The sequence below is a fragment of the Ictalurus punctatus genome, unplaced genomic scaffold, assembly GCF_001660625.3.
Source record: "Ictalurus punctatus breed USDA103 unplaced genomic scaffold, Coco_2.0 Super-Scaffold_100046, whole genome shotgun sequence".
NCBI lineage: Eukaryota > Metazoa > Chordata > Actinopteri > Siluriformes > Ictaluridae > Ictalurus > Ictalurus punctatus.
In genome coordinates, this window is record NW_026521087.1 from 3,094,519 (window position 1) to 3,114,425 (window position 19,907).

General features: G+C 39.0%; 2 non-coding genes across 2 annotated transcripts; both read right to left on the bottom strand.

The window, feature by feature from the left end:
- Positions 1 to 13,774: 13,774 nt before the first annotated feature.
- trnal-uag (transfer RNA leucine (anticodon UAG)) lies at positions 13,775 to 13,856 on the bottom strand. The gene has a single exon. It is a non-coding gene; the product is annotated as a tRNA-Leu (tRNA).
- A 2,054-nt stretch (positions 13,857 to 15,910) lies between these two features.
- On the bottom strand, positions 15,911 to 15,992 carry trnas-gcu (transfer RNA serine (anticodon GCU)). Its single transcript has one exon. It is a non-coding gene; the product is annotated as a tRNA-Ser (tRNA).
- Between the last annotated feature and the right edge of the window lie 3,915 nt (positions 15,993 to 19,907).

Here is a 19,907-nt window from a genome sequence, read left to right on the forward strand (position 1 = left end):
TATTTGATAGCACATTGTGCTATTCTGTGTGTCACATTTTTATTAAAGAGACCAGAGTGGGGCGCAAGGTGGCTTAGTGCTAAGCACGTTTGCCTCCCACCTCCAGGGTTGGGGGTTTGATTCCCACCACAACCCTGTGTGTGCGTAGTTTGCGTGTTCTCCCTGTGCTGCTCCCCCTGTCCAAAGACATGCATGGTAGGCTGATTGGCATGTCCAAAGTGTCTGTAGTGTATGAATGGGTGTGTGAATGTGTATGTGAGTGTGCCTTGCGATGGCCTGGTACCCTGTCCAGTGTGTACCCTGTCCTGTGCCCTATGATCTCTGGGATAGGCTCAAGGTTCCTGTATGATAGGAGATGTAGAAAATGGGGGTGGATGGAAACGAGAGTGAAATTTTATTATCCTGAGTATCCAGTTACACAAATGGAGAAGTGAGTTTAGATTTGGCTAAATAAATCATACAATCTAGAAACAAACAAGTGGGATATAATCAGTGGTTGATTTTAGACACAATCATTCCTGATATTATTAATAATTCTGCTGTTGGTTTGAGTTGAGCACTGACAATCAAACTAAAAGAAGATGAAGCTAGCATTTAGTGGTTTGGTTTTTTTTTTTGTTTGTTTGTTTTGTTTGTTTGTTTTTACAGTGGAGTGATGAGAAGAAATCCTCAGAGACTGATACAGTGTCCTCCCAGGAATCCAGGGCTAATCATAGGCTGAAGTGTTTCAGAGACATTCTGGACATTTTTTCTGTTTCTGAAAGCAGGACCTCGCACTCGCTGTGCAGTACTGGCCATTATCTTCTATGGAAAGTAGCTAAGGTTTGTCCAAAAAGTCGCTAGATATGTCGCTAGATGCTTTAAAAAAAAAAAAAAGTTGCTAAAGGGGTCTGAGAAGTGGACCGAAGCTGTCCCTGTTAAAATGAATGAGTGAACGGGAGGAGGAGGAGGGGCTGCAGCGGGGAGTCATATTTTGAGTGAAAGGATTGTATTCGTGTTCTTTTGAAAATAAACCCTTTAAAGTGATTGTTATTTTTTATTTATTGACGTTTTATCATTCAAGCACTTTTTAACCACTTTTTTAACATAAAAAAAGGCTATTTTCAAGGTTTTCCAGTACTTAAATTTCCAAATGCCAAATTCAAGCACCTTGTACAAACCCTGTGGTAATAATTTAAACCCAAACCTCACACATTTGATGTTTTTTCTTTCTTTTTGTTCTTTGAACACTTCTTCTTCTTCTTCCGCTTCTTCTTCTTGTTGTTTCAGATATATTTCTGCCACCTGTAAGTCAGAATGACAAAATTCTTGACTGTAATATCACTCAGGTAAAATAAATAAATCAATGAATTAATAAATAAGTAACAGTAAACTGATGTTCTGCAAATTTCATGGAACTATTAATAGACATTTTAGTGTATTTAATACAAATTATATCACACTGCTGTTGCACTCTGGAATCTGATAGGTCAGAAGGTCTGAAGGTTGCAATTCATATCTCAGGTTTATATTAATGTGCTCATTGTAATAAGTTATCCTTTCTATGATAGCAAATCATTCACAGAGACTTCTCTGGCAAACATTCCACATAATCAAAGTCTAATAATAAACAGATTTGTGCTGTACTACTTTAATAAAAACTTTTAGTCGTTGATATGGTGAAGCTATCTATAAGGAGGTGTTTATTTAAGATTTATGGAAAGAGACTCGGGCCACAGATTTCTCCAGATTCTGAATTTTTTCATGATATGATGTGCTGTAGATGATGAGATATTCATAGCCTTCACAATTTTACATCGAGGAGCATTATTCTGAAATTGTTCCACAAATTGTAGATGTAGTTTTTCGCAGATTGGTGTACAGAGGCCCATCTTTACTCCTGAAAGCCTCTCTAAGATACTCTTTTTATACCCAATCATGTTACTGACCTGTTGCCAGTTAACATAATTAGTAGTACAATGTTCCTCCAGCTATTTCTTTTTAGTAACACTTACTGTTCCAGCCTTCTGTTGCCCCGTCCAAATTATTTTGAGACGTGTTGCGCCCATAAATACAAAGTTACCTATTTTTTTCCTTTAAATGCTACATTTCCTCAGTTTACACATTTGATTTGTTTTTTATGTTCTACCGTGAATAACATATGGGTTTATGAGATTGCAAATCATTGCATTCTGTTTTTATTTACATTTTTCACAACGTCCCAACTTTTTTGGAATTGGGGTTGTAGTACTTCCTCCCATTACCCAGGAAAGTGAGATGTTGCTGTTTACAAATGTCAACATGTTTTTGATCATTATTGAGCATCACACCAAAAATTAATTAATGAGGACTGTCACCAAATTTCTGAAGCTAGGCCAAACATCCTAGCACTAGTTGGCAAAAGTTAGTTTAGCATTTTTTGCTATGTGCCAAATTAGGTCATACAAATGGAGCAGAGCTAAGATCAGATAGCTGTTTATGAGGAACTGTATGTCTGATCAAGCTGAAATTTGAAATGGTAGATATACCGTATGTGCTAATCTATAATAGATTCTCATGATGACTTAATTACTGAAAAAAAATGCCTGTGTTTCATGTCTGACCTCTGACCTCTGTGATTGCCAACAAGGGTTTTTAAACCAAGTACTAAGTCATGTTTTGCAGAGGGGTCAAATACTTATTTCCCTCATTAAAATGCAAATCAATTTATAAAATTTTTGACGTGTTTTTCTGGATTTTTTTGTTGTTATTCTGTCTCTCACTGTTCAAATAAATCTACCATTAAAGTTATAGACTGATCATTTCTTTGTCAGTGGGCAAATGTACAAAATCAGCAGGGGATCAAATACTTTTTTCCCTCACTGTATATGAAATTGTGAACTGGATATAAAAGTGTAACCTGGAACCCCATAGACTTCCACTTCACAGAGCGTGAGAGCCTGGATAACATTGGGAATGATGATGTTCACATAACGACCCCTCATGTTGCAGGTGTAATTTGCAGAGGCACCAGCAGGGATGCTAGAGATAACAACACATCTGCAGGGGGAGAGAGAGAGAGACTTTGACTTTTAAAATATAATTTATTCTACAATTAAAAAACCTTAACATACAGAACACATTGTTTTAACAAAAATTACCAATTGAAAAAGAGATTCTCGCCTCTTATAAGTCATTATTTTGTCTGGCATGTCGCTCGGTTGTTTGAAGATTAGACGGTCTGACATGTCCTAGTTCTCCGCACAAAAAACACAGCATATGATCCGAACTAATAAAGATTGTGTAATGTTTGCCTTCATTAGTCAGCTTTACAGCCAGATTGAGCGGATCCTGTTGTTGATTCAGAATCATGTTCGTAAATCGCCGAAACGACACAACGTGCTTGATATCCGGATTTTTCAGACCGAGTGGAATCAGGTCGTGTCATTAATCGTGAGTCCGCATTTAACCAGGTCATCTACCATCTGAACCTCAGCGAGAAAAACAACAACAGCTTTATTCATCCTACAAGCTGACTGGATATTTGACCACCGACCTGTTCACTGACTGCAACCAGCACATCTTCCACAGATACGGAGTCATCAGGTGTACATTTAAATCCATGTCTCAGAGTCAAGCGTGAGAAATCTCCCCTTCACCCCATTTGTCAAAGTTTTCCGACCGAAGTCGGCGCTCAAAGAAGTTTTATGTCTAAGATTAATCTTTTTTTTTTTTTTTACATGAATTTTAAAAAAGAACTAAGAAATTGATTAAAAGTAACAAACTCTCAAAAGTGTGCCGCAAAACTCTCGACTCCTCCCACTACCCACAATCCTGAGAGAGAGAGAGAGAGAGAGAGAGAGAGAGAGAGATAGCAAGAGAGAGAGACAGAGCGAGAGAGACTTTCTTTTTACTTTAAGACACCTTTAATGTATTCAATTTTGGTATATTTACATAACTACATTTTTAAAATAATTATTTTCATTTTTTAAAAAGAAGAAGAGAGAAGAACCCCCTCAGACCCCCCACCCCCACCCTCAACCCAGAAAACCCCAACCCTTTCAGTTCTACTACAAGTCCATTGTAGTCATATAGTGTGCAAATGTCCACAGTGCTATTCATATTATAGCTTTTCTTGCGGCTGATGTCCATTTTCTCAGTCTGAACCGTCTCCGTGGTGACAGCACGCCCAGGTTTTCAGTTTTTATTGCTTTTTGTGCAGATTGAATTATTTTTTTTCCCTGCCCGAGAAGTAGTTAGTTAGCAAGACATAACGATTTCCTTTTGTTAAGTCTAGAAAACAGTTTAACTGTTCTGTGGTGTACAGTTCTTCAGGTTGTTCTGAAAAGTTTGAAGTAGGTGGGTTACCTTATCCTGCTTCATTCACCTCCTTAAACCCTGCCTCTGATGCCCATATCCCCAATCTGAAGCGTCTCGTTGGTGACAGCACGCCCAGATTCTCACCTGTTGTTGTGTGCTCCACAGATTTTATGAATTTTTTTCTATCCGGAAAGTAGTTTGTTAGTACGACATCATCTTGTCCTAAAATCTGCTCCAAGAACCAGGTTAACTGTTCTATGGTGTAAAATTATCCTGGCTGTTCGACCACATCCTCCTCCATGTCTGTGAGGGGTTCTCCTCCTGTAGCTCCTGCGCTGCGGTCTGGTTCTCCTGCATCACAACACTATGTTGTGGCTGTTTGGAAAACATAAAGGTAGTCGCTTTTAAACACTCTGTGTCTACTACTTTTATCTCTCTCATAGTACATTTACATTTATTCATTTAACAGAGTGTTAGAGGACCTGTAGACTGCACAAATACTAAGGACATTACAATTTATCATTTCACTTACAATTAAGTTCTACTAAAGCAATGAATTTGGGGCATGTTCTCAATAGTGATATGACCAATAGTGGACTCGTGTATAGGCTACACCTGCTAATACATTTGATGGACTATTTTGCACTACTACACATAGCTAATGCTAGTCATATTTAGCAGTGTAATTTGAATATCTACTCTTTAGTTTACTGTAGCAGTGGATAAGAAGGAAAAAATGTCATTTGACAAATCTGCTCATCTAGAGAGGGCTTTTCATTTGTGCTATAGGAAAGATAAGCATGATTACATTTCTGCTTATTCATGTAAACCTCAACTACATTGTGTAATCTAATTTCATGTATTGATACATTTTTTATTTTATTTTTAAAATCTTTTGTCATTCGCACACGTAGCCTTCTAGCTCCACAGCCTTTGGACTGTGGATAGTAGATAAAAGTAGTAGACACAGTGTGCAATATGTGCAATGTTCAGTAGGTCATGTAATAATAATAATGAGTCTTTATTGATCACATATACATTACAGCACAGTGAAATTCTTTTCTCTGCATATCCCAGGTTGTTAGGAAGTTGGGGTCAGAGCACAGGGTCAGCCATGATACAGCGCCCCTGGAGTAGAGAGGGTTAAGGGGCTTGCTCAAGGCCCAACAGTGGCAGTGCTGCCCCCATCTTGAATCATATTACCGTAAATACTTAAATGTGCAGTCATTTGTTTCTTTTTTTCACTTTTTTATTAAATTCCTGCTTATTCAGGCTCAGAGTCATGTAGGCTGCATTGAATTTTTTCAATTCCCTCATCTCTTTCTCAGCGACTTTATCACTAGCACGTTGCACTGCTTTCACGATTGGGGTTGCACGAGGGGCAGACATAACAATGACACAATCCCTGGCGTTCTCATGTTTTTTACTGTCAGCATGTCACAAAAGGTGCATTACATTTTCCCTTTGTCATAACGTAACCAGGCGAACTCTTGTAGCCAAGCTGATTTAAACTGTCTTGTCGGGATGAGAGCTGCAGAGACGGGAGAAGACTCAACTCGCTGCGCTTGCCTGTCATCATCTATAAAAGATTGCACATCGATTGAAAAGGGCTGGGATGACTCAAATGTCACTTGGGAACTTTCACTGGTCGAGTTGGTCTCAACATCGTCGGTATCTGATGTAGAGGGGGCAGGGTTTGGACAGGCAGGGGATGAGGAAAAAGTCTGATATATTTCTTCTCAGCTGACTAACGTTAGTTAACTACGCAGTTAGCTAGCCTACATATAACGGATAAATTCACATTCTAACAAACTAAACCACATCAAACTAAATTAAACACCTTTAATAAAAAGGCTCAGGCAGGGTTAGGTTAGGGGATGACTCAACCCAACACTCAACCCAACCCAACCCAACACCTCCCACTTGGTGTGGGAGGTGGCACAGGCACAAAACCTTGTCCTTCAATGTATTTAACATTCTATGAGAAAATATCAGTTGTATAAAAAAAATGGAAAAGAAATTATATATATTTTTTAATCTATATATTGTGTTAAAAATGAATTCTGCCACTTAAAAAAAAAAATGAATTTTCATGAATCTCATGAAAATGAATCACATGAAAATATATCACTTGAATATGAATCTCATGAAAATGAATCATACATAAATTAATCACATGTAAATGAACCATATGAAAATGAATAAATAAATTAAAGACTTTTTAAAAAATCTGCCCAAATGTAAGACGATTTAGGTGAGGTTAATTATTGGGGGTTGAAGGATCAGTTTAGAGAACATATTATTTGTTTCTGATGGTTAAGTTCAGGGTTAGGGTTGGCCCCTAAGTTTCAACATTGGAAAAAGGAGTTTTTATTGGTTAAAAATTAGGTGATTAGAGTTTATTGTTTGGGTAAGCCCCTAGATTTCAAGATAAAAAATGGTTTTAATGGTTGGAATAGAAGTTCTAATTGGGTTTAAGGGTACTGGATCTATGTTCCCCTATTGTCCAACTTGTACAGATGAAATTTAATCTGGCCCAAATTTAGGGCCGAACCAGGAAAAAGTTCCATTAATTTTGTCCATGTTCCCTCTCAGATCCTTCTTCCTATTGATTACTCCCCTCTCGCCTGAGAAGAAATGCCTTTCTCTCTATTAATATATACCCCCACACACATTTATATATAATATTATATTATATTTATATTTTTGTGTCACGATATGGAGATTGAGATGGATGCAAGTGCAGATTTTTCAAGTTTAATAAAGAACTAAACAAAATACAAAAGACACTGACATTGGGGCAAATCACTGTGGCAAAGACTAAACATAAACCAAAGAGAAAAACACAGCACCAGGGACAAAGGTAAAGAAAGACAAATGTGAGACAAAGAGTGCAGTGAAAACTGTGGCTAAATATACAAGTGCTTACCAGGAATGTGATCCAGGTGCAGGTGGTCATGTGATTGTGATGCAGTGGCTGCTGGGAACTGTAGTTCAGATTTCCTTCTCTGATTACATGACATAATGGTGTAATATGTGGTAATGTACGGGTATTACTCTGTGCGCGTGTGTGTGTTTATACAGAGGCTGAATGTGTTGGCCACTCTTGGGTAACTTACCCAAAATACATCAGAGCATCATCACAGCTCTCATTACTGTGGATGTCCACGCCAGAGACATCGTCACGGAGCTCGTCAATGAAAGGGTACAGATGGCTACACACCTTCTCTTCAGAGCAAAGGGAATCATGGGTGTGGTCAGATCTGATTGGTCAGAAGCTGTTAATAAATCTTTTAAAAATAACTGCAGCTCTGACAGCAGTGCATATGCAAATAAGTTCCCAGGTTTATACAGTATGAACACACTCATTATAAACTATCCACGCTATATCGTTAGTGAGAATGCCCAATTCGTATACAATGAGATCGTATATACATCACGTCTTTGTGTATGTGTTCACGTAGGTGGACTCGAGCAGTAACTTTGAGTGGCAGAAGCAGCTGTGCTAATACTGGGACGTGGATCTGGATAAGTGTGTGGCCAGAATGGCTCTGTATCAGTACATCTACGGATATGAGTACCCGGGAGCCTGCCTGCGTCTGGTCATCATCCCGCTCACAGTAAAGACGTGTTAACAATACGTTAAGAATTCATAATGCATAATGTAGTGTAGTGCATGTTATTATAATAATATTTATTTAAATACTATGCGTAATGCATTAAGGAGGCTTTATAACATGCTTCGAATGCGTTTATCGCATTATAGGCGTGTGAAAGAGTGAAGTCTTAAAGATACGTTCGTGTGTGACCTTTCCATCAGGAACATGTTTAATGTAAAAAAAAATCTTTTTGGAAATTACATGCTTGTGCTTGTTTGTGATGGTTTTTAGGACCGATGCTACCTGTGTCTGATGGGTAACACCTCGAATAACGTGTGTAGAAGGTGTGAGCTTGATCCTTTCACCGTTAGCCAGACAGAGCGTCTTGTTGATGTCCAACACGGCGGTGATTTTCTCAATCCACAGGCACGTCCACAGGTACGTCACTCACCACCCACTTGTGCGTGTCGGCGATGTCACTGCCGAGGGACGGTTTGATGGCACTACACTACAGTGTGAGAGGGTCGCCTTCACCATACAGCTCGTCCAAGCTTACTGACTGTGGGTTGAGCACGTCGGTCTCGATGGGCTTGTAGAAGGGATTCACCTCGCAGCCCTCTGTCTCGTGGAGGGTGCGCAGTGCGTCAGCGAGGGCACGGTACGCTGTGGTCTAACCGCCTCTTGTAGGGCACACCAGCAAGACGCCCTGGTGCACCAGCATGGTCTCATACAGCTGGATCACATTGGCGGTCATGCTGGAGAAGGGCTGCAGGGAGCGGGTGCATAGAGCTGCCTCGATGTTCGACTGAAACGCGCCGTAGTCATGCTCGGGGACGCCCACACCAGGAAAGAGGTCCGACAGAATACCGCTAAACGCACACAAGAAAGATTGGATTGATTCGATTGACACTAGGTTCAAGATTTTCAGATTATGGATGTTCAGATGTTCCAGGATTCTTTACTTTTCATCTAGTATAACATTACAAGGTGCTAATGTTATATACTTTAAATGTTTTTAAAAAAAAAAGTTATATAGTATATGATTACAGCTTTTTAGTTGCAAAGAATTTGCAAATGTCAGTTAATTGTATTTCCTAATTTGTCCTGGAATTTCCTCCTAGTGCCTGATTCCAGGGATCCTGTGATAATGACCTTTGATAGTAAAGAAATATTTGGAGTAAATGTAAACTTTGGTGTTCTTTACTATTTATCAGTTTATTTTATTTTAAGTTCTGCATCATCCTTGAGTAACTTGGATTGAAGCGGCCTCCAGGTTGTCCCGGAGCTCAGTCTTGCCTGCGTAGCCTGGGTTCATCGTGATTAATGCAGCTTCCTACAAATGGAAGCAGGGGAAATGATAACGATTCAAACCCTTGCTAATATTCTGAAATCGATTGCAACACTGAGTGAGTCTGTTCCAAGAATCGATTCAGCACAAATCTCGAATTAAAGGTTAGGGGAACAACCCACAATATTAAGTACATACTATCATTATCATGATTAACAGGGCGATTCCTAATATCTGGTGTCAATTCGTAGATACCAGGTAATGGGAATAGAGTCGATTCAAAGGAATCAAGCTTTGGAGTCGACTCTATAGTCATTGGGAACATGGAGTCAACTCCAAAGCTTGATTGTGGGGGAAGCATGACTGAAGAACCTTGATTTCTCAGTTTGGGAACAATCCCAAAGAAATAGTCAGGAGACGCAGAGTGTTTGGCATCGTTGTGACAAACGCTGAATCTCACAGCTTTTTTTTTAGTTTTTAATTACTCAACAACTAAGACACAAACCCCTCGTTTATTCCTTCACTTTCATCTTTCACTACTTTTTTTATTTTACATTTTGTTCTGATTCTTTCCCCCTGAATGTCTGGCTAGAACTTTCTGGAACTGGGAGCTAATGCTAAATTTAATGTTCTGTTAGAAAAGACAGCTTGATGTGTGGTTTCATTAAATTAATTCAATTTAAATATCTTGTCTTTCTAAGAAAAACTGCTGATTAAGCAATGCACTATACCATATTCATGAGAAAGTAGAATTTTGTATTTGTTATTTGACGTTTGTGTAAATTCAATACGTCGTTTTCAGCTAGTGATTAAAGAATTGGTTCATGAGTCATCTTTGTCAGATATGCTGGTGGCGCTTTCTGATTTTAGTCATTTAACCATTCAAAAGAGTTATTTGTGTGTGGAACAGTTTTGCATTGCACCCGCGAATACCTGCAACCTGGAATGGAAAATAAGATTTATTTTGTTCCAACACTTTTGTTGTTGTTGTTGTTGTTGTTGCTCCAAAACTGAAAAGTGTTACAATGGAAGCAGAAGTAAGTGTAGCTTCTTAAATTGTGTAGTGCAACGCAATGTTTTTCAATCTTTTTTGAGCCATGTCTCTAGACTCATCAGGTTGCAACGCAAATTTCCTACTGATACGTATCTTTTCCAAAACATGGCTTTCGATGTCTGTAGACATGTCATCAGTACGTCTGGCGATTGTGTTATCTGAGAGCGGGAGTTTAGATATGTCTTTAACCGCGTCAGGGCCGAGCATCTCGTTGACAGTGTCTTTGCAGGCAGGTAGTATTAACGTCTCTGCCACAGTGTGGAACTTTTTTCATTTAGCTACAAGTTCAGCAACTAGCTTTGAGGGCTTTGTAATTTACCTTTGTGGTTTTTCTCATTAATGTTGCCTGTTTCGGTGTTTTCACGCAGGCAAACAAAATAGTCCATCGGCTTGTTTTGAAGCGACGGGTGTTTCGCTTGGAGATAGCGTTTAAGCTTTCTTGGCACTATGGTGCTATTGGATTGCTTCTCGCCACACACCAAGCATAATGGAGTCGGGGTCATCTCATCGCTGGTGAAAGTAAATCCTAACGAAAGATAACTTTCGCTGTATTGCCTCGAGCTCACCGTCTTTGCTTTCTCTTTACCATCACTCATACTAGGCCCTTCACCTGGGTCACAATCTTGTCCAGGGCCCAGTTCAGAGTTTGCATGTTTCCTTTTTAAAAACTTCTCCATCACTGCCACCACGAACTGTCGCATGCATCACTAATTCTCTTGTCTCTAAGAAGGTAGGAGGCAATTACCTGCTGCCACCCGGACGAATATTACATTACTCTGCTAGTCACTAAATTACAGCACAGACACTCAACAATGGCTTATTATTTGCAGATAATAATGAATACATTTTAATAAAAAAGAATTTTAAGACTAAGTGAAATTGGACAATTTCTCAAGGCACGCCTGACGATCTCTCACGACACACTAGTGTGCCACGGCACAGTGGTTGAAAATCACTGCTCTACGGTATGTAGACTGTATTACATGCATGTTGAGCAGAGAGGAGATATTATAATATTATACAGTATCTAGAAATATAGTGTGTGACTGATGCTGAAATAAGGAAGAGCATTGGACATAAGCATTGGTGGTTCAGTGGTAGAATTCTTGCTTGCCACGTGGGAGGCCTGGGTTCAATTCCCGGTCAATGTAGAAGTGAATTTTGAAAGTTAAGCCTTCACCAAAAAGAACATTACTTTCAGCCTTATCATTTCTGCCCAAACTAGACCAACTCCATGCTGCTGAAATATACAAGAGACTTAGGATGTTCCTTTTCTATTTTGAAACCAAACTGTTTAATCAGAACAATACTTAATGAAAAGCACACTCTGCATTGTCCTTAATCCTTTAAGATAAGCATTGGTGGTTCAGTGGTCAAATTCTAACCTACCACACGTAATTCTCACCTGCCATGCGGGGGCCGGTCACACGTAGGTGTAGAGCGCTGACTAGCCAATAGAAAGCGAGGAAAATCCAGGAGGAGGGTCGGACGAACCTAACGTAAAAACATCCGTTCAAATATTTATATTATTTTATCTGTTACATATTGTATCTATGTAATTTTTTAAAAGCGCCATTGTCAACATTTACTATTCCGATACTCTTTCAGTGTGTAAAATTAACTGTTAAAGAAGAATGTGAAATTAACAGTTGGTCAAAATTAAAATAACTATCTAAATAATATATGCAGGGTGTGTTACAGTATAGTAAGTTATTGAAAATGTATTCCAAATAAGGAGTAAGATTTTAAAACATTTACAAATACAAGCTAGATAAAACATATTTACAAATACACAGGACAATTTTGTTTTGTTTTTTTAAATACAATGTTGTCTATACACAATTCCACAATGGTTGGTAGAGAGAGAGAGAGAGAGAGAGAGAGAGAGAGAGAGAGAGAGAGAGAGCGAGCGCAGAAAAAGTAGAATGAGATTCATGGACAACACAGGATTACACAGGATTTGTAACTATTTACCAAAATCCAACCTTGAGCTTGGCTTGCAATCAGACATGTCATGCACAGACCATAAATACTGTGTTTCACAACAATGTTATTTTCTCTTTTCAACAATCCACCTCTGCCTCTCAGCCTCATAGAATGAGGACTGCTGAAACTCTGCCCATGTCGTCTCTGCATTCATTCCCTGTGCCTGATACAGGGAGAGCACTTTAGAAGGACAGTAAATGTATTTGCCTGCCGCTCCAGGGAAACCAGTGTGGATATGAGGGCTATTGGGTCCTTGTTTTAGTGGCTGGTGGCAGAACCTGCACAGATGACCAGAAGGCCCTCTGCAGAGTATGCCTCAAAGACTTTCCTGGAGCAGTAGAAGTATTTAACATCACCAGCCTGCTAAAAGAAATGTACAGAGGAGCCATCACCCATGTAACGAGAATTTGGCTGACCACAAGCTAAACAGGATCTAATTTGTTTTTTTGGTGTCTTCTCAACTGCTGCCTGTGTCAGAGGTACGTCTTCAGGAACACCACTAGCAGGTGGATTGAACAGAGCGGGAGGCTGTATTGTTCCTGACCACATCTTCTCTTTGAGGTGTTGACTTCTCTTGCAAAGAAGGATTGTCTTTAATGCTTCTTGCCTCTTCAGATGAGCCCCGAAGTAAATCACCTGATGGGCCTCTCCTGAAGGACACATTGATTCTCCCAGGGATTTTTTTTTTCCTTCATGCTGATGGCCTGAATAGTACCCATAGATATGAACAATTAACATAAATAAATATATAAAAAGAGTTTACTTAGTTATGCATTATGTTTTGTAAAGTAAAATTATGGTAACTGATTCTTTTAAAATAACTTGACAGGTTTCATATTAGAGTAAAAGATCAATGACCCAAAATTTAATTATACAACTATTGAAAAGATACACATCTACTCTAATATATTCTAACTTAATCTAACATAATTGTGTGATCTGCTCACTTGTTACCAAAAGACTTTATTTTAAGTGTGTTTGACTACTGAACAAACAACAGACACTGAACAGTAGACAATAGAAATTTCACTCGGCATACAATCGTATAATGATATTCCTGAATTGACCCTACATATATAGTTTAAACCATTCAAATGATATTCATAATATACCGATGCTTTTGAGTAAATAAGCAATTTTGTTATTTATATGTCGCTTTGGTTAAAAGCGTCTGCTAAATGAATAAATGTAAATGTAATTGTATAGTTCACTTTACCTGCCGCCTAAGAGCGCTTTTTATTCTCAGGTAAAATGATGAATGTTAATCGCTGTTTGGGGAAAAAAGAAATAAATAAAAAGAGATGAAAGCCGAAAAAATAAAGCCAATAAAGTATTAACCGGTTCACGCGGTAGCGGAGGCAATTCAAAATGTAGATCTTCAAAAAAAAAAAAAAAAAAGAAAACACCAAGCTTCGGAACAGCGCCATGGAATCAACATGTGGTGAAAAATATTGCATCCATAGTGATAAGGACTACCACTGAGAATTAACTGGAGAAATTAAGGAAAGTTGAGCATAACTACTTTCCACTCTGGGAAAGGTAAGCAGAACTACTTTCAGCTAACTACCCTGGCAGCAGTGGGATTTGAACCCACACCCCCAAAGAGACTGGAGCCTAAAGCCAGCACCTTGGACCACTCAGCCACACTACCCCAGGCTGGACAACAAGAAATCTGGCATGGGCGTGACAAATGGGCTGTTGTGAGACTCAAGTGCCTTTCACTTAACCAGCTCTGCCGGGGACATCTAACCATTTGCAGCTGAAGACAGAGCTAAGGCGTGGTCTTTTGGACGTGATTCGTCTAGGCTTAAGACCCCATGGTCCACGGTCACATCGGTAGTGTTTGCGGAAGAGCTCTTCTGCTATGACCTTACATCCCACTTACGGTGGTGCTTGAAGGTTTGTGAACCCTTTAGAACTTTCTATACATCTTCATTACCAGGACCTAAAACATCATAAGATTTTCACACAAGTATTAAAAGTAGATAAAGAGAACCTAATTAAAGAAACCAGACAAAAATATTACACATGGTCATTTATTTATTGATGAAAATGATCCAATATTGCATACCTGTGAGTGGCAAAAGTATGTGAACCTTTGCTTTCAGTATCTGGTGTGACCTCGGTGTGCAGCAACAACTGCAAACAAACGTTTCCGGTAACTGTTGATCAGTCCTGCATGTCAGCTTGGAGGAATTTTAGCCCATCCCTCATTACAGTACAGTTTCATCTCTAGGATGTGGGTGGGTTTCCTCACATGAGCTGCTTGCTTCAGGTCCTTCCACAGCATTTCTATTGGATTAAGGTCAGGACCTTGACTTGGCCATTCCAAAACATTGACTTTATTCTTCTTTAACCATTCTTTGGTAGAACGACTTGTGTGCTTAGGGTTGCTGTCTTGCTGCACGGCCTACTTTCTCTTGAGATCCAGTTTACGGACAGATGTCCTGACATTTTCTTTTAGAATTTGCTGGCATTATTCAGAGTTCATTGTTTCATCAATGATGTCAAGCCGTCCTGGCCCATATGCAGCGAAACAGGCCCAAACTGTAATGCTACCACCACCATTTTTCAGAAATGGGATACGGGTCTTATGCTGGAATGCAGTGTTTTCCTTCCCCCAAACATAACCCTTCTCATTTAAACCAAAAAGTTCTAGTTTGGTCTCACCTGTCCACAAAATGTTTTTTTGAGTAGCCTTGTGTCTTGTCCATGTGATCTTTAGCAAACTGCATGCAGGAAGCAATGTTCTTTATAGAAAGCAGTGGCTTTCTCCTTGCAATCCTGCCATGCACACCATTGTTGTTCAGTGTACTCATTATGGTGGACTCATGAACATTAACATTTGCCAATGCCAGAGAATCCTTTAGTTGCTTAGAAGTTACCCTGGGATCCGTTGTGACCTCGTGGACAATTACATGTCTTGCTCTTGGAGTGATCTTTGTTGGTTGACCACACCTGGGGAGGGTAACCATGCTCGTGAATTTCCTTCATTTGTACACAACCTGTCTGACTGTGGATTGGTGGAGTCCAAACACTTTAGAGATATTTTTTTGAACTTTTCCAGCCTGATGAGCATCAACAACTCTTTTTCTGAGATCCTCACAAACTTCCTTTTTTCATACCATGATACACTTCCACAAACATGTGTTGTGAAGATCAGACATTGATAAATCCCTGTTCTTCAAATAAGACAGGGTGCTCACTCATACCTGATTGTCATCCCGTTGATTGAAAACACCTGACCCTAATTTCCCCTTCAGAATAACTGCTCATGCAGCCGCCAACAATGTCTGCACCATGCACGCTTCCTTTACAGAATGCGCTTAAGCAAGGTCTTTACAAGAAAAATAGGATCCAAACCCACATGGGCTGTGCACAGCGGATTGGCAGTTCATCACCTTAACCTCTTGCTGACATAGCTCACGCGTATGAAATTACATCCCGGTGTGTGGAGCAATAAAGAGGTTTCGGTGCAGGTTCTTTGCCCCTGTCGTCTGGACTGTGGAATGCGTTCTGCGTTGATGGACCTCCAGAGACGCCAGAGCCTTACAGCAGCTATGGCCAAAAAGCATTGAAATACAGCTCACGGTCACGGTTGCAAAACACATATGGGGACCTGTACAAAGCTTCCCGTTTGTAGGCGTGAGACAGACTGCACAAAGCCAGATATTGCTGGAAAGAGGAGGCAAAGTAACAAGTTTGCGATGAGGATGGGATTCGAACCCACGCGTGCAGAGCACAACGGATTAGCAGTCCATCGCCTTAACCTCTCGGCCACCTCATCCGAGGCCTGCTGCTTTTAACGAAAACTATGCAAATGAGGGTTTAATGTTCACTGACTAGATGACTGCTTCTCAAATAGATTTTATTCAAGTCTTGAGGTATGAGCTGTGCCGTCATATAAACTGAAGGGTGACGATGCGGCGAGACGGCCCAAAGGTCTCACAGAACAGGACAATTCCATAGTTGAGCCATCGCAATGCAATCCAATCCTTGGGCGGCTAGGTACCGACTACCTATGGACTGCCCATCTCAGCGAGTTAAATTTCTTTGGAAAATGTAACTTTTACCCGTGACCTGAGAAGGATTACGTGGTATAGAAGATGGATGGATGGAAATGTAACTTTTATCCTTACCTGGATATACACAACGACTGTGGAAAAGGGGGGCATGAATTGGGATGTTTGTGAGGCAGCATGCTGTGGCCAAAAAGCGTTGAAATACAGCTCATGGTTGCAAAACACATAGCCACAGTGCTAGCTTTTCAAATTTCTCCATCTCTCTCAAGGATATTCAGCTGGCCTGCCGTATTCGCGGAGAATGCGCTTAAACGACGACTCCGTCTAATATACACAAAGGCTCTTTTAAGAGTCACTTCATCGTCTCAGAAAACAGCTAATTTTATTTCTTGGGCTTTTTGAATATTTAGATAAGAGAAGGGGACGGACACACACACACACACACACACACACACACACACACACACACACACACACACACACATACATATATATATATATATATATATATATATATATATATATATATATATATATATATATATATATAAATGCTTTATATTTCTATCAACATATAGAAATGTTTATTATTCGTTATTAATGAGTGAACTTTATTATGATAAATATACTGCTATGTATATTACATAATTACATAATGTTTTTTGTTTTTTATAGATGATGATGAACAGTGCAGAAAAGCCGTGTATTGTCCTTAGGTGAAAACTAGACAATGCACAGTAATAACGCCGATGAGCTGTGTCTGTGTACTGTAGCCCAAATCTGCCTTCTGTTCCAGGCGGCGTTGTGTCTTGTGCTGGATGGAGCTTGACTGCCCTCGTGTGTCCAGTTTAAATATTAGAACGTGGTATGGAGAGAAAAGACATTATATATATATATATATATATATATATATATATATATATATATATGTATATATGTATATATATGTATATGTGTGTGTGTGTGTGTGTGTGTGTAAATGATGTAAAAGGCTTTCTATCAACATTAGAAAAAGGTTAGTTATTGATTTTGTATTTATAGTATAAATATAGTGCTATGAATATTACATAATGTTTGTTTTTATAGAAGAGCCGTTAATTGTGGCTATGTCCGAACAATACAATGCACAGTAATGAGCTGTGTCTGTAAAATAGCCCAAACCTACCTTCTGCTTCAGGTGGCGTTGTGTTGTGCTGGATGGAGCTTGACTGCCCTCGTGTGTCCAACCTTGGGAACGGCAATTTCCCAGCAGCGGTATTCTGTCATAAGAGTACATTTGTAGTTAGGCCCGAGTAGGGTAAGAAATATTACATGCTTTATATTACTGTGTCCCCTTTTTAACGCATTCATGATCATTATTGTATACATTACAAAGATAAAGGTAATGTTCTTCCCTATTTGTGGATATTCTCGAAGTGAAATAGATGAGGCCACCTAGGGAACACTAAGTTATCTAGGAGCAGTGATGAGAATGACATGTCTAATAACATTAGAAATACATTAATAATGTTATTATAATAGAAATCAAGGTGTGCACTTTAACATTATAAAATATACATACACAGCAAAATCAACAGAAACAAATCCACTCTATTGGAGTTTCATTTCAACACTTTTAAAGTGTCCGGAGGGGTCCACACTCCACAGTGTCATTTAAACACTTTAATAGAGTTCACATCAACTCTTTGTATAGTTGAAATTGAACACTACTCAAGTGTTAGTTTCTCAACACCAGTGTGTAGTGTTAGAAATTAATTCTCATAGGAGTAATTCATTAAATCTCATAGTGTTAATTGCATACTATTAAATGAGTTGCCTCTAACACTATAAAGTGTTAATATGCTACTGCACAATTAAAATAACATTCAAATGATTACAAATCTAAAAGGCAAATAAAGGAAAAAAAACAGTTGGTTGCTTTATAATAGTTTTCTTTTTTTCAAGGGCGTTAACATTACTGACCCCTCAGGTCAAGGCTTTCTAAATATAACAATTGGGCACTATGTACTCTCTTTGATTATTCTCATTAGAGCACTGCTGATCAAATGGCCTAAAGTGTGTCAGTTCATTCACAGAGATGACAGAAAACTCATCCATTTGGTTATCTCCTTTACAGTATGCATTGAAGTGGTCATCATAGTACATCGTTTTTACATTGCAGGAAATAATGAAAGCACTCTCTTCATATATTATTATATCACAGATCTTTTTGAACACAGGGAGATCATAGGTACATCCAGTGCATATGAACACACCAACCTGATACTCAGTACCATAATGTCTGACCCACTTTGTACTTGTAACACTCAAACAGGCTTCTAAATATAATGTCTGACTGAGTTCTTCCCCACCTTGCAAGTTACAGATGGTTTTTGATGTAGGACCAAATTCAAACCTTCTAAAACAATCATTTTCACAGTTAAATGCCAATTGACGTTGATGTTGCTTTACTAATGATTTAATGAGATTCTTGAAATTTTTGCCACATCTTTTGAAAATATGGTGCTTAGCTTCAAATCGCATTCACCACATATGGATAAGAGGGCCATTTTTTTAATGCATCTCAGATAGTGCATCATCAAGTGGTGCTTGGGAATCGACGTCTTGTCAGGAATCAATTCTTTGAATAGAGTATGGTGATCACAGATCAGATGTTTTAAGTAACATATCATCCCATCAGTTATGGTGTAGGAGAACACTATATTGACAATCTGTATCAAAAGTAGGAAAAAGTTCCAGTGATTGTTATTCCTTTCAATGACCACCAAATATCAGTGGAGTGTTGTGCAGAAGACACCATGACTGTATGGCATTCAAACGCAGGTGTTTGCCCTTATCATCCATTTTTAACCCACTTGGTTTGTTTTTACGGTCTGTGTAACCATAATTAAAGCTGTGCATCCTGTTTAACAAGGTACTCAAAAACCAGTTTAAGTTCATACTGTACCACACCCTCTAGCAGATCACGCATGATGTCAACAGCATAGTTATCAGTACAATGGAAATACTCTAATGAATTGAGCGCACATGACTTTTTGACACCATATATTGACCGCAGTTCAGGATTTTCATTTAGTGCCTTACAATGTTCAGTATGAACCTCTTTGGAACGAAAAATTAACCCAGGATGATCTTCAGTGAATATAGATTGAACTTCTTCCTTACTAATTAAACAAAGCCTACAGAAATTAGTTGCACTGTAAGATTCCCAGCAAGCCATTTAAAGCCAAATTATCTCCTGTTACTTGAATTACTGAGCCAAACAATGGTTGTTCAAAACAAGGAAGCTGTATGCCTTCGGCTTCTAAGATTTTCAGGTCATCAATAAGGGGCTTTATTATCACATCAAAACCATATGTCTTAAGATCTTCCGTGTAGAATCAAGCTGCAAGATGTACATTAATCAGTACAGAGTTACACTTGGGTGGAAGATTTTTTTTTTGAGTAAAATAGATACAACCAAGTTTGTGGATCCCCCTCTTGGAACCTAGAGGGTTAGCAGTTTCAAAATCGTTGTGATAGAGTAGAATCTGAAAAGCGTGCTTTTGCTGTGAGAACAGTGCATGGTTTTGGAAACACGACCCATCATTAATGTCTTTGTAAACTCCAACTTTGTAAACTTGGGCGATCATTTGAACATTCTGCCTCATATTCTCCCTAGTGGAAAGATCCTGATTAGT